The sequence below is a fragment of the Myxocyprinus asiaticus genome, chromosome 5 (genome assembly GCF_019703515.2).
Source record: "Myxocyprinus asiaticus isolate MX2 ecotype Aquarium Trade chromosome 5, UBuf_Myxa_2, whole genome shotgun sequence".
NCBI classification, from domain to species: Eukaryota; Metazoa; Chordata; class Actinopteri; order Cypriniformes; family Catostomidae; genus Myxocyprinus; species Myxocyprinus asiaticus.
Genome location: NC_059348.1, coordinates 1,800,964 through 1,815,584, shown reverse-complemented (window position 1 = coordinate 1,815,584; position 14,621 = coordinate 1,800,964). Strand labels below are relative to the sequence as shown.

At 41.8% G+C, this 14,621-nt stretch overlaps 1 long non-coding RNA gene across 2 annotated transcripts; it reads right to left on the bottom strand.

Moving 5' to 3' along the window:
- Positions 1–417: 417 nt before the first annotated feature.
- LOC127440921 (uncharacterized) lies at positions 418–10,500 on the bottom strand. 2 transcript variants are annotated; one of them, XR_007897230.1, is made up of 3 exons: positions 10,061–10,500; positions 7,023–7,370; positions 418–3,572 (listed from the first exon to the last, which is right to left on the bottom strand). It is a non-coding gene; the product is annotated as an uncharacterized LOC127440921 (long non-coding RNA). The 2 variants fall into 2 exon arrangements; XR_007897231.1 differs by having other exon boundaries at positions 418–3,569; positions 10,061–10,498.
- Between the last annotated feature and the right edge of the window lie 4,121 nt (positions 10,501–14,621).

Genomic DNA, 14,621 nt, shown 5'->3' with positions numbered 1-14,621 from the left:
TGCCAGTTATTGCATAAAGTATTTCAAGAACTCCCTTTTTATTTATTTTTTTATAGTAGCCTATATTAATTTGTAATAATATGAAATGCTTAAGCTTTCAATTTAAATGAATCTGCGTTTGAGTCCTCGCCCTCTCTCAAAAAAACTTGACATTAAAACATTTATTTACTCACTGTATTTATTCACAACATATAGAAAGTAAATTTGCCTAAACACTTGTGCACTGATAACTACAGTATATGTAGGGGAGACCTGGGCTAGATGTACAACAGGGAAGTTGTCACAAGGGTTATATTTCAGTGTCTAATTGCACAAAGGTGTTTTCTCCAGAGGTTTTAAATGTTGGTTTCAAACACCTAGTTAATTATTATAATTTTTTTTTTTTTTTTTTTTTTACATTTTTGTTATAGCTCTTGGATTAACAAGCAAACATAATCAAACCACACTGGCATACATTAAAGAAAGGGTCAGCTATATTATGAAGATGGATTTAAATGTGTTCTTTTTGGGTCATGTCACATTTTTATAAGACCAGGTTGTTACATGTGTTTTAAATGGCTTAAATGTATAACATTTACAATTATAGTATTTGTTGGCCAAAACAATGTTTTAATAATTTTTTAATTACCTTTTCCATTTTGGGAATATTTTCATTGAATATTCAATGAATTTTTGTGCCTCAGTTCTCTTACTGTTTTGATTTTTAAAAACCTATTGTAACATTGCTGGCGCTGGCAATGACATAGACGATGACGTGTGATGAACCCAAGTGCAGTTTTATTCCAAATGTGAAATCCAAAAACCCTAACTACAAACGTGAACAAAATACAAACATGAACTTGACTATAACATGACTTGACAAGCTTGACTAATTTAACAAAGTCACATTCACACACAATACCTGACAATGGACAATGGCAAACATGAGGCTTAAATGCATGACATGGTAGAACACATGACAAAGATAACCAATAAACACTAAGAACTCTAAACAAGATAACAAGGCAGTAAACCAATGAAAACAAGACACATGAACAAGGAGGGAAACATGAAATCACATGATAAGGGAACCACATGACATGAAACAGGAACTAGAATTTCAAAATAAAAGACATGAAAAACATGAACCAACAAAATACACATGACATATCCCCCCCACTAGGGGCGGCTCCCGATGCCCCAACATATGAACAAACACATTAAACATGTCATAATCCCAAAGTTCTGTAGGGAGCTGGGGGGGTTGGTGTCTTGAGGCATGGCTTGGCAGGGTGTGGAGCATGGGATCAGGGCAACGTCTGTGGAAGGTGGAGCCATGAGAGACTGGAGGGGTGGAGCTTTGAGAGACTTGAGGGGTGGAGCCATGGAAGGCGGAGCTGTGAAAGACTTGAAGGGCGACACCAGGGAACTTGGTACCCGGAGAGTAGCCAACAGCTGGAAGGGCCAGGGTGGAGCTGGAGGCAGGGAGGATCAAGGCAGCACTGGAAGCTCGGAGGAGCAAGGTGGAGCTGGGGGATCGGAAGACTTAGGCAGAGCCGGTGGGGCTGAGGACCAAGGCGGCTCGTAGGGATGGAGGTCCCTGGTGGAGCTGAAGGATCGGAGAGACAAGGCGTAGCCAGAGGATTGGGGAGCCAAGGCAGAGCCAGGTGACGGACAGACCAAGGAGGAGCTGGAATGATGAAAATTTAACCCAAAAATATTATTTTAAATTAGTCTTTGCTTGGAATAACTGAACATCAGTCATGACAACTCACGGATATGGTTTTAGAATGCATTTATTAATGGAAATGATGAGTTAATAAGTCTGGTCTTTGCAGACTTGATCTGCTACACTGCTGCTGCAGAGCAAGTACAAGAACTTGATGCTGCTAGGAGTGAAACATGAAAGACATGCTGTTGCTGCTGCCGCTGCTGCAGAGCAAGTACAAGGACTTGATGCTGCTAGGAGTGAAACATGAAAGACATGCTGTTGCTGGTGCTGCTGCTGCTGCAGAGCAAGTACAAGGACTTGATGCTGCTAGGAGTGAAACATGAAAGACATGCTGTTGCTGCTGCCGCTGCTGCAGAGCAAGTACAAGGACTTGATGCTGCTAGGAGTGAAACATGGAAGTCATGCTGCTTCTGTTGCAGAGCAAGTACGAGGACTTGCTAGACATATTCAGACATACAAGGTGAAGCATGCTATGCTGCTGTTGCTATAAGCAAGTGAGGCTTAGAGATGACCCCTTATCAGATTTAGACTGTGGAGCTGGGGAGGAGGAGGGTTAGTGAGGAGAACTCTCATAGCGTGCAGAGACCGGCAATGGAAACTGACTGAGGTATGATGAATTTAAAGCGTTGACGTAATGAATGCAAGCAACTGATTGGTTACTGTGATTATGATGAGAGGGTCTATCAGCTGCAGCAAATTAAGTTTCATGACTGAACTTGATTACATTTCAATCATGACAACTCACGGAAATGGTTTTAGAATGCATTTATTAATGTAAAGGATGAGTTAATAAGTGTGGTTTTGGCAGACTAGATCTGCTACACTGCTGCAGATCAAGTACGAGGACTTGCTGCTGCTAGGAGTGAAACATGGAAGACATGCTGCTGCTGCAGAGCAAGTACGAGGACTTGCTACTGCTAGACGTACTCAGACATACAAGGTTAAGCATGGAGGCTATGCTGCTGCTGCTACAAGCAAGTGAGGCTTAGAGATGACCCCCTACAACAAAACGGTTGAATGCAAATAAGCATAAACCCCTCCCCCCAACAGTGCAGACATACTCGCCAAGACTTATGTACTGCTGCTGCTCCGGAGAGCCATGTTAATCGATGTATACTAACTATGTGTGCCTGGGCCAGCTTGGCCGAATGGCTTACGCTAATGGCTTACTATGTGTATGGCCAGCTGGCCGAATGCTAGAACTAGTGTCCTGACTAGAAAATGTGCTTGGACTGGAATGACCCAGAGGATTACTTAACTAGTGACTAGACAGCTATGTGTACTTGGCGAAAGCCTGTTTATTTAATTAGTGAACTAGACAGACTTGTGAGCCTTTCTGAGCTTAGCTAAGGCTTAACCAGAAAAAAGCACTTCTAGGTACTTTGCAAGCCGATGAGCAAATTGGAAAGAGTTGAATTGAGCTGATACATAAGTCACTTCTAAGACTATCGCTGGGGAAATAACTGAATAAAAGAACTTGCAACGTGACTCAGTACGATGTTGAGAGAATTCTGCATGATTAATGTCGATCACTGAAAATGAAATGTTCAAATCGTAGTGGATTAGATGGTAGAATCTGGAATGGCTGACAAAAGTGAATAATATCGCCATGATTCAACCCAGCAACCACCTGAGCAAGTTAGATATTTATTAGATGGTACTACACATGTTAAGAACTCATCAACTTTTGAGCGTCGATGATGTCTTTAGAATTGTGTCTAATTTAACATTTAAAATCTGCTGATGACCAACATCCCATGTTCTTGAGGGTAGCGGTAGGCATTTTGGGTGCGGTTGTGGTGGCTGCTCCAATTCTGAAGGAGTGTGAAGTGTAGAATTTGGGATTGAGGCCACAGAGCTGCTTCAGTTTGGAGGCAAACCAGGAAATCGTCATAGGTATGCCATCAGCCATCAGGAACAGTGGGTCATCAGGTGAAGCAAATTGTCGTGATTTCAAATAGCGGAACATGGAAGACAGAGGGCAAAAATTAGAATTAATCTTAGATATGACATTGGGGGTTCCTTTATTGAATTGATCAAATTTAGAGTGCTTTAACAAGAGAATAAATTGGTGGTGGTCTAAGATTATGTCAGACATGGTGAGATCATGGGCTGGACTAAAAGAGAGTGATTTACAAGTAAACTCCCCACACCTTACAAAACCATAGAAAGCCACAAGAAAGACTCCAGTAGAGTGTCTGTGTCAGAACCGAAAACCCCAAGTCTAAGATGGTGCGGCAAATTGTGTAAAAGTGGTAATGTAAGAGCTAAACTTTTATCTTTGCTTTCTGGAGAAGCCTTCTTAATCCCATTCATGAGCAGGTGGATGGAGGGATGACTTAAAAGGCTAATGGCACTGGGATCCCGGCAACAAAGATGAAATTGATTGCCTGCTATGGTAGCTTTTATAATATGTTGAATTGATATATGTTTAATTTACATAGCACCTTTCCAGAGCTCAAGGACACTTCACAATAAAGAACAGTAACATAACAATCATATAGACAATCATATGGACAGTGGACAGTTGCCCAGTCTGGAAAAAAAACAAATGCATTTGCATAGAGCAGATATCAGATCGTGCAATCAATCAGACATTTCAAATCCAGTACAAAAGAACACATAACATCATGTAGACAGTATAGAAAGTGTAAGCAGTGTAGGCAGTGGCCCAATCAGAATACAGATAAACATACAAATACAATGAGCAGTACATGAAGCATATACACATTATGACTGATAATATTGGGAGAACAAATAGGTTTTAAGATGAGATTTGAATTCAGAGATAGAGGTAGTAGTTCGGAGAGCCAGAGGGATTGAGTTCCATAGCTTAGGTGCTACAACAGAAAAAGACCTGCAGCCCATTGAAGAAAGGCGGAATCTAGGAACAAGAAGTTCGCACCTTGAAGTGCGGAGCGATCGAGGAAGAATATAGGGAGAAAGTAAATATGAAAGGTAAGAAGGAGCTAGACCGCGGAGTGACTTAAATGTAAGCAGGAGAATTTTGAATGCAATACGGGATGCGACAGGTAGCCAGTGAAGGTTAAATAGGATGAGAGTAATATGTGCAGATCGTTTAGTGTAAATTAGTACTCTCACAGCAGAATTCTGAATATATTGCAAGCGGGAGATAATGTTCCGGTAATCCAGAAAAAAAGGCGTTACAGTAGTCAAGGTGAGATGTAATAAATGCATGGACTAATGATTCAGCATCTTTTGGGCTAACGTAGGGATGAAGTTGGGCGATATGACGAAGTTGGAAAAATGCTGCTTCAGAGAGTTTGTTAATATAGGCATCCAGGGTCAGTGAAGGGTCAAGAATGATACCTAAGTTTATGACAGTGGCAGATGGGAAGATTAGAGTAGCATCAAGGTCACAGCTAGGGACATTAGTTAGATTTTTTTTTTTGTTGATGGGCCAGTAATTATGATCTCAGTTTTGCTCAGGTTTAATCTAAGAAAGTTGGAGTTAAGCCAGCCCTTCAATTCATTGACACATGAGGATAACAAAGCAGTCTGGTGAATAGAATCTGGCTGGCAAGCTGTATATATTTGTATATAATCGGCATAGCAGTGATAATTAAAACCATGATGGCGAATAATTTGTCCAAGAGGCACAATGTACATAATGAATAGTAATGGACCAAGAACTGAGCCCTGAGGAATCCCTTGTTTGTGTGGGACAGTGACTGTGGGACTTGTAGTTGTGCATAGAGATGTAGTACTGCCTATCCTTGAGATATGAAGTGAACCAGGACAAAGCAACACCTGAGATACATATCTCTGAAAGGTGAGAATGTAGTAGTTTGTGGCAGACAGTGTCAAAAGCTGAGCTGGGGTCAAGTAATAAGAGAATGGAGAGATTGCCCAGTACGCTATAAAAGCGCATCCTATGCAATGTTTACTGGAAGGACAGGGACAGCAAAAGCAGCACAGAAGAGAGAAAAATAGGAGCAAGCAGAATCATAAGACTTTAAAGTGGATTTAGCCATCCCGACCTCATGTTTTGACCTGCTACCTCCAAATATGAAGATAGCGTTTCTAATCTAAAACCGTTTGGCTGAATGGAGGACAAATCATGTCTGACAGATGTGCCTCTGGGCAAAGAGTGCAGAAAACCTGGAAATTACAACTTTAATTAGAAGTGTCAGCTTTATCATTGTTAAGACCTGGGAGGTAAATTGCCTTTAAGATAAAATCCTTTAAGACACATGTCCAGCTCAGACGCCTAATTAATTTATTAATAAATGGAACGGTGGAATGGCATTAGTTTATGATATTTACTGCTGCTTTATTATTGCTTAGGAGAGTAATCCTCTTCGTCGCCCCACAGAAGACAAGCAATCACGATAGGATATATCTCAACTAGCACAGCACATTTAACTTTGGAAGGTAAATTGAGAATTTCATTAGGCCACTTGTCAGAAAACCACTTATTACCAAAAATAACACTAAATCCATCAGAAGGAACAGCAGCAGTAAAAAACTGGAGAGAATGGGACGTTTGGAACGAGTCATTGTAAAAGAAAGAAATCCCATTCCATTCTTTAAGCAAGCGAGCCCAAAAGTGCAAATCTGACTGACAACCTAGACTAGTCTGTCATGGAGGTTGGGGAATGATTTTGACATGTCAAGTAGTCTAGAGATAAACGCGCATCCATGGGGAATAATGCGAATAGCTAAGTTGAGGTGCCCCAGCAATTACAGCAGATCTCACTAATTAATAGATGTTGTGGATATGTAGGAAGACATGATTTGGCAAATACGGTCTAGCTTCTCGTCTGGGAGAGAAGCGAGCATAGACTGACTATCGAGAATAATGCCTAGAAATTCAAGAGTTGTAGAGGGGCCAACAGTTTTTTCTTCTGACAGGGGAATGCCAACCTTATGAAAGAGTTCCTTAAGTTTGGAGACAGGGGAATTATGAAAATTCATCTACTAAAAAAATAATCTAATAAATGCTAAATGTAGGGGAGTTTACATTTATTGAGAAGGATCCAGCATATTGCTTCTGAGAGTGTGATCTTGGGACTACTACGGCAACCAAAGGTAAGTCGCATTGCGAAATAAATTTTAGAAATATTTCTTGATGCTGAAAAGATGCTGTGGAGGTGGGGGCATGGTGGAACATTCGGAGAGAGAGAGAGAGAGAAAGTGGTAAGTGTGCACACACCTGAGCACAATATGTCTAACACCTGTTTCTGATTGCAGTGAGAAATGGGGAGAGCAATATAAGGAGGAACCACGGCAGAGACTGGGAGAGAGAGAGTCGCACCAAGCTGTCTGTGTGTTATTATTAAAGACTGACCTTTGAGTTGAAGCCAATTTTCCCGTTTCCTCCTTTACTCCATTACACTGGTGCCGAAACCATGGAGTTTGGAGGAAATACACATCGGTATGGAGTCCTCACCATTGGCGGAAGTTATACAGTCCCTCGCCAGCATGCAACATGCTCAACATCAGGCCCTGCTTGAGCTGCGCCAGGATCAAGATCGGGGGGTTTCCCTGCTGCCGGTGTCCCCAATGTCTCTTTGCTCTCCCCCTCAGGTGGTTGAATCCGCTGTCGCAAGTGCAAGTGTAATGCCTGGGCCAGCTGGTTGGAGTTGCGGGGAACCAACACTCCGCGGGCTGCTCCCGATCGAGCAGTACAGAATACCTGTGAGTATCAGGAGAAGTACATATCAAGCCTTGCTGGATACTGGCTGTAATCAGACCACTATCCAACAATGTTTAGTTCAAGATGAGGCTTTGGGCAAAAATAAAAGAGTGAAGGTGTGGTGTGTGCATGGGAATATTCACAATTACCCTGTAGTGACACTCATTATTTAATTTCAGGTGCAAAAGCATAGAGTGGAGGCTGCGGTTATTTCCCACCTCACCCACCACTAATTATGGGGACTAATTGGCCAAAATTTGAAACTCTGTTAAAAGGAATATGCATGGATGGGTCCTGCGAGAAAGTTGTTAGATGTGAAATGTGCGATGTGCAGGCAGGGGAGTCGGAGCCAGGGCCATATTCGTCAGCTCCATGTCAGGATGATGCAAGGGAGGGGAAAGTCCCGACTTCCCCAGCCCTTAGAAGGATTCCCTGCAGAGGATTTCCCTCTGGAGCAGATGCAAGATGAAACCCTGAGACAAGCCTTCAACCAAGCGATAGTAATAATTGTCAAAGCCTTCAGCCAGACATTGAACTTTCATACCTTTTTCATACTTTCATAATTTTCTATTATAAATGATCGGTTGTATCGAGTGATGCAGGATGCTCAGTCAAAAGAAGATACAACCCAGTTGTTGATATTGAAGAGCCGTCAGGAAATGTTATTCCAGATGGCACATCATAGTCTGATGGTGGGTCACTTAGGGCGAGAAAAAACACTAAACTGCCTAATGGCCCTTTTATATTGGTAGGGCATTCACAGGGATGTTCGCAAGTGGTGTGCAGCATGCCGTGAATGTCAGCTGGTGAATCCGCCGGCAACCCCAAGAGTGCCTTCGCGCCCGCTTTGATCAAGGTCCCCTTCGAAAGAATTGGTATGGACTTCGTCGGGCCATTAGAGTGGGCAGCACGCGGACATCGCTTTGTTTTGGTTCTGGTGGGCTATGCAATGTGATATCTGGAAGCAGTGCCCCTGCGCAACATCTCAGCACATAGTGTTGTGGAGGCACTCTTCAAAATTATCTTTTCTTCCAAAAGAAATCCTCACTGGTCAGGGCAATAAATTTACATCACAGACACTATGTGAACTACGAATTATTATTAAATTGATTCGCACCAGTGTTTACCACCCGCAAACAGATGGGTTGGTGGAACGGTTTAATAAAACCCTTAAGAATATGATTCGTAAGTTCATACACAAGGATGCTAGAAATTGGGATAAGTGGTTTGAACCCCTATTATTTGCAGTGCGAGAGGTCCCACAAGCCTCCACAGGGTTTTTCCCATTCAAGCTGCTGTATGGGCAGCACAATATGGGCAATGGGGAGAGCGATATAAGGAGGAACCATGCCAGAGACTGGGAGAGAGAGCGTCGCACCAAGCTGTCTGTATGTTAAATGCTGGAAAGCTATTTTCAGTTATTATCAAAGACTGACCTTTTTGAGTTGAAGCCACGTTTCCCGTTTCCTCCTTTACCTCACAAATGAACCTCGTTACAGATGCCACTGAGAGAGGTGGAAGGGCATAATTTTAAAAGTGTCAGTAATGTCTTTCCAGCCATGTGCCTTTACCTGCTGTTTTAATAAATTGAATGGCATGATTGACCAAAGAATATGAGAACACATATCTTCAGAAATGAGGCTATTAATGCTAGGAACAACACTATTGTGAGGGGATGAGAGATCGATAATTAATATTTTCTAACCAGAATACTTCCTCGTAGCTATGCCTATGGGGTTTATGTGAAAAACAGGAAAAGTAGACTGGTGGAAAGGACCGATAAGAAACCCTTTCTCTAGTTCTTTATGTATTAATGTATCTACCACTATGGGCTCTTTCATAGCTGACATTAGATTTTTACATATATGGATGGAGGAGGGGATGAAACTACGTCCAGCCGAAAAACCTTGGATGAGGCCAGTAATAAGAAAGCAGCGGTTAGGGTGGTTGGATAAATTCTTGGAAAGTTCTGGGACGTTGATTGGCGTAGATGGATGTTTATTCATCTTTTCACATGATTGGAAGGAGGTGCTTTGAATCTGCAGGGACAGACAGCTCTGGGGTGACTATCACCACATACAGCACAGCAGTGCAGAAATCAGAATTTTTGTAAGGACAGACAGATTCATTAAATTTAATACAGATTAGAACACTAGATACCTATGAATGAAAATTCACCTGGCTTGCAGGGCAGATGATAGTCTTAATTTGGTCGGCAGGCTTAGTTGTTTGTACAGAGTTGCCTTGCACCATAAGAAGGGCGGTTCGGGGACAGAGGTTAACAGTGTGCGCAAAAGAACCACAAACCGAGCATGAAATGGCCCTGTGGCCAGTAAAATGTCTGCTGATCAGTTCTAGATCAATGATGGACCAGTCCAGCTTTAAGTTAAAGCATTGGAGGTACAAAGCTGTTTTAGCGGTGAAGGAGTTATGGTACTCGTAAAATAGTGAACCGCCATAGTTAAGTGCCAGATCTGAAACATTGACGAGGTAAGTGTCTAACTCGGATTGTCTCTCCGGAAAAAACTTAGCATAAAGTGTCTCTGTAAACTCCAAAAGCCACATTAAACTCTTAGATAACCTTGGATCGCATTCTTTTACAACGACAGAAATATCTCCACAATCTACGATACATTTATCCAATGTACCGGATGAGCAAAGTAGTGTTTTGACTAGGTTAATGTCATTACCTGCTATAATATGGCTTCTCAGATTTGTTTGAATAGCAGCTGCAAGTAGAATGAATGCAGGTGGAGATGTCATTCAAAGTGACTTGCGGGAGGTCTAGCGGGATAGCAGAGGAGCATACATTAACTGCAGATGTAGGTTGTGAGCTAGTATGTTCCAGAGCAACGATTCTGTTCTCCAGTATGTTAATGGACTCTTTAATCTCCACGAGTGCCGGGTCCTGGGCTGTAGGTGGAACGACGTGGGGCCCTTGTCTGACGAGGTTGAAGCCGATGCAGGGTTCGGATGTTTACGTATAGCCTTAGCGTTGGCTGGGGCGGGGCCAGGCTGGGGAGGAGTGGGAGTGGAGTTGACCGAGGACAGGAAGAAGGTAAACAAATCTTCGTAATCCTGCTGGAGGAGAGATGTTATAGAGGAATAAATCCTCCAAGATTTTAGCAACAGGCCACTCGGATATTAAAGCTTGTCGATGGGCCAGACGTAAGCTCCGGTGTTTAGAGGGGAGGTTACTAAGTTGGTCAGCATCTGCAGGTGGAGCATCCGGGGTATCTGCAGATACCTCTTGGTCTAATCTGGGATCATGAAGGGATAAAACTTTGTCCATACTGAGCTGAGACATGGTATCTCTTTAAAGGATAAAAGAGGCTAGGATAAGCACGACTGCAGTGAGGAGAACGCTCATAACGCGCAGAGACCGGCTACGGAAGCTGACTGAGGTACGATAAATTTAAAGTGTTGACATATTGAGTGCAAACAACTGATTGGTTACTCAGATTACGCCGAGAGGGTCTATCAGCTGCACCAAATTGAGTTTCATGACTAAACTTGATTACAGAAATTCTAAATGTTATTATTTTGCAGAAATATTCTCAAGAAAGCTGTTTCTCAGGTTAGTCGGAGAACAGCTGTAGAGCTGCAGGTGCCACTGGTGCTGATTATAACATAGTGACCATGTTGCACTATTTAGTGCATCCCATCAGCATGTATTTAGCATGCTAACATTCACTCACTGTCACTAGCTATCACTTAACTAAAATAATTCGAGTTACTTTGACACGTCTAATTTTATTGAGTTTACTCAATTCATTTAGGTTCCATCTTCACGAAGTATTTTGGTTTAGAGTACATGATAATTTAAAGAAAACTCATTTCAAACATATGGAACTATACTATTAAATGAATATAATGGAACACATTATTAATTGAATAAACAGTTAAAATTAAAATTAATATGCTTGCTTTGGTTGAACATGAGATTCTTTTTTGATATTAACAGTTTTTATTGATTCCATTCAACAAATTAAATAAACATCGCAGAAAATGCGGAATCAAATTATGTACAATTAAACCCTTCCCCCCGAACACCCCCACCCGACACAAACACTCACCCCAGTGGTCATAAATATAAAAAAAAAAAACATGCACACACAATAAATAAATAAATAAAAGCATATTTTTAAAAAACAATCAAATTGCACACACATATTTAAAACTAAAGATCCCTCTCCATTATCCCTCCCCGAAAGCCTTCCAAAAAGGCCAAATATCTGCCCCATTTCCTATCAAATAACCCCAGATTTCCCAGCCTTCTATACATCCCTTCTTCAAAGGCCACCACCCTCCCCATCTCTGGCACCACTCATGAAATGAGGGCGCTCCAACCGACCTCCAACCCCTTAAAATAACCTGTCTGGCGATCATGACATTTATTAGGACCCAACTCTTTATGTGCCGATTCTCAACGTCGATGACCACCCCATCGCCCAAAATACAGAGTCTGGGTCAAAGTGAAAGCCGAGTGCCCAATACATCACATATAAGACTCTGAACTTTCAACCAGAACTCCTGGATATCAACACACCTCCAAAAGACATGAGTTATGTCTCCAACCTCTGATTGACATCGCCAGCAGGTGGGTGTGTCTTTAAGACCAAGCCTATAAAATCTGGAGGGGGTCCAATACAATCGATGTGAAATCTTAAATTGCATAATGCGAACCCTTGCATCTTTAGATGCAGATTTGACATTTTTTAGGATCCTAGCCCACACTCCCTCCTCCAATGTCAAGTTTAGATCTTTCTCCCAAAATATTTTTAGAGAATTCAAAGTTCCGTCCCCCAGACTCTGAATTAGCAGGGAGTAATACACTGATGCCTCATGACCCTTCCCAAAAGCAGCAATCACCACTCCCAGAGTATCTGCCGCACTGGGGGGGGCGGGGGTGCGTGCCACTCCCAAAAACAGTGCACAGTAGGTGGCGCAGCTGTAAATACTTATAAAACTGAGATCGGGGAATGCCAAAATGTTGAACCAAATTTTCAAAAGGTCTCAATACTCCACTCTCATATAGATCACCAAGTGTATCAACCCCCTCACAATCCAATCTGACCAACAGAAAGGGGACTTATTAATACATAGTTTAGGGTTCAGCCATATGCTCGAGGCTACGTTTAAATAAATATCAGAATTAAACACTCTGGACACTTTTGTCCATCGAGTGCAAATGCAAAATAACGGGGTGTGACTTAACCTCTCCGGCTAGTTTTATCAAAAGGCTTTGCAGGGGCAAGATAGGGGCAAGAACTTCCTTTTCAATACAAAACCAGGGAGGGGCTCTCTCAGGTGGCAGTGACCAATGAGCCAAATGTCTAAGACCGAATGCATAATAACAAAACAAAATCTTGTGTAGACCTAACCCACCTTTTTCAATCGGCCTATGTAACTTATTGAAATTTAATCTGGGACGCATTCCATTCCAAATGAAGGACTTTGCTATGCTATCAAATTGCATGAAATAAGAGAAGGGGACATCTACAGAGAGAGACTGCATAAAGTAATTGAATTTTGGAATACAATTCATTTTAATAACATTAACCTTCCCAATCATAGATAAATGTAATGAAGCCCACCTGCCCACATCGCTCGAAAACCGTTTTATTAAGGGGTCAAAATTAACTCTAACTAAATCACACGAATTTGCTGGAAATAAAATACCCAAATACTTAAAGCCCTGTTTGGGCCACTGGAAAGCACCTGGCTGGAAAGCCGTTACTGGACAGTACACTGTCAGAGCCAAAGCTTCGGATTTAGACCAGTTGACTCTATATCCTGAAAACTTAGAAAAGGAGTTAATAATTCTGTGGAGGCAAGGCATAGATCTACTGGGGTCAGAGACAAATAATAAAATATCATCTGCATAAAGCAGAAGCTTATGCGTCACACCTCCCACCACCACCCCTGGAAAATCATCCTCCTTTCTTATCGCGGCTGCTAATGGTTCCAGGGCAAGACAGAACAATAATGGGGAAAGAGGGCAACCCTGCCGGGTGCCCCTATCCAGAGTAAAATAATCTGAAATTAATCCATTTGTTTGTACCGCCGCTACTGGGTGTCTATAAAGTAACTTAATCCATCCAATAAACGTATTCCTGAACCCGTATATTTCCAAAACCGTAAAAAGATAATCCCATTCTACCATATCAAATGCCTTTTCGGCTTCAAGTGAGATGGCAGCGACTGGAGATTGATCATTTGCTATTGAACACATGATATTGATGAGATGCCTAATGTTATCAGAAGAGCTACGGCCTCGAATAAACCCCACCTGATCTATATGTATAAGAGATGTCATAACTTTACTTAATCGATTAGCCAGAATTTTTGACAAATTTTTTACATCTAACTGGATATGGGAAATTGGACGGTAACTTTTACACTCGCTTGGATCTTTGTCCTTTTTAAGAATCAGACTGATCCGGGCTTGTGTCATGGTTGGCGGAAGTTTTCCATTCTTAAATGATTCAGTATAAACTTCTAGCAAAAGTGGAGCCAGTTCTGTAGCATAAGATTTGAAAAACTCAGCAGCAAAGCTGTCAGGCCCCGGAGCCTTGCCTGTAGGTAAGGCCTTAATAACCTCGCCAAGCTCCTCCAAGGTTATCTCAGAATCAAGATAATTTTTTTGCTCAGTCGTCAGTTTAGGGAGATCTAATGGTTCCACAAAGTTTCTAATATCTTCATCAGTAGACGAAGACATGGAACTATAGAGATCAAAGTAGAATTCTTTAAAAGCATTATTAATATCAATGGCCGAGGTAAATATTTCACTACCAGCAGATTTCACTGAGGGAATGGTAGAAAAAGACTCTCTCTGCTTTATATATATCTAGCCAAAAGTTTTCCTTCTTTGTCCCTCAACTCAAAGTATGACTGTCTTGCCCTGAATAACCAAAACTCCACTTTCCGTGACAAAATAGTATTATATCTATATTTCAATTGAGTCAATTCTCTGAGGCCATCGGATGACAAACGGCACTTCAGCTCTGCTTCGACCTTTTTAATATTTCCTTCCAACTCCACAAGTTCTCGTGCTTTGGATTTTTTGGTGAATGATGCATACTGAATGATCCAACCCCTAAGAACCACCTTAAGTGCCTTCTAAGCCACGCCCACAGTGGATACTGAGGACCAATTGGTCTCCATATAAACACTGATTTCAGTCTTTAACATTTGTTGGAATTCAGGATTTTGCAAAAGGGATACATTAAGGCGCCAACTATATGATTT